This window comes from Papaver somniferum, chromosome 4 (assembly GCF_003573695.1).
Source record: "Papaver somniferum cultivar HN1 chromosome 4, ASM357369v1, whole genome shotgun sequence".
Lineage (NCBI taxonomy): Eukaryota > Viridiplantae > Streptophyta > Magnoliopsida > Ranunculales > Papaveraceae > Papaver > Papaver somniferum.
Genome location: NC_039361.1, coordinates 121,485,597 through 121,487,062, shown reverse-complemented (window position 1 = coordinate 121,487,062; position 1,466 = coordinate 121,485,597).

Genomic DNA, 1,466 nt, shown 5'->3' with positions numbered 1-1,466 from the left:
ACTACAACCTCAGGCATCTAAGACATGAACAAATGTTCAAAGGAACAATTGTAGGAAACACAAGAAATATTTTGAAAAATGTAGATCTCATGGTTACAATTTGGGGGTTTTGTCCTTTACTATTCTTGGAGAGCTCGGCGAGGATTTTTTAGCTTTTCTGAAGAGACTCTGGTCTTGCATAGCTAGCCATGACTTTAATGCGAAAGTTAATAATTTTATTTTTCATAGAATAGGAATTGTTATTGCGAAAGGGATTGATGTCCAGCTTGTTGTTCGGCTACCAAGCAACTCTCTTATAAATGAGGATGGTTATTAAGTTACTAAAAAAAAATTGTAGGAAGCCCTGCACATTTCAAGCAATAATTTGGATTGTTACTTTATTGTTGTTGTTATTTAATTATTATTAAATTAAATATATGAGATGTGCCGACTGCCGACGCTTTCAACTTAGGAACTCAATTCTCTGTTCATTAACATGTTTACACGTTTGGATCATGTGCCTGTCACTCTTTCTCAACCTAAAAAATCAAAATTAGTTAAGTATACTTTTAACCCACTAGTTATCTGACATGTGGTCCCTACAGTTGTAAGAAAACTACTTATTAATGGACTTATGTCTTTGATAGGGTCTTTGTCATTGATACTAGTTGATGTAGTATCTATTAGTAATGTTGACCTTCGTTTCAAAAGGTCATTGGGAAGTCAACAAAATTCAAAAGGTCTTTGATACTTGACCAAAGTTAGTATCCAGTGTGTGCCCCTCTCGTAAAAGTTTTTCAAATTTGAATTGAAGTATCCAAGGGTGCGAATTGGAGTGAGGGACACTTCATTTTGGATGTATTCCAATCCATACTTCTGTCAGGTCCAACAAATTGTCACCGACAATATTTGTTGCATTGAAGATGTTTCGAAATTTCAAGGACCATGCGAACCAATTGGACATGTTAGATATAAACGCGTGATTTCTGGAACATGTGATCACAATCAGATTAGATTCGATACCAAACTCCAAGTATTACGTACGTTGGTGCTGTATTCTAATCACATCTACTGATCTGCAAGCACGGTCTTTGTTGGTAGAATATCTTTGAAAATCGATACCCTTCGTTTAGAATTAACAACAATTTAGACGTATGCCACGAAAATAGGTGGCATCTATGTGGCGTAGAAAAAGTGGAAAACCCGTCTGAAATTTTGGTAGAGATACGTAAAATCTTGAGAACTTGATGTAATGGAAGGATTATCTTATTCCAATGAAACAAAGACAATTATATTAACCTTACAAGAGCTAGAAAATAGGAAAGAAAAACAATCCACGACTACTGGTGGTACTTAACAACAGAAAAGAATGAGTCAACAAAGCTATTTTACTGGACATTCCGGTTATTCATCACTACAGACTCGATCTATGATTAACTATTTGACTGATTACTTCAACATTTTCTCCCTTAAAATGATTACTCCCT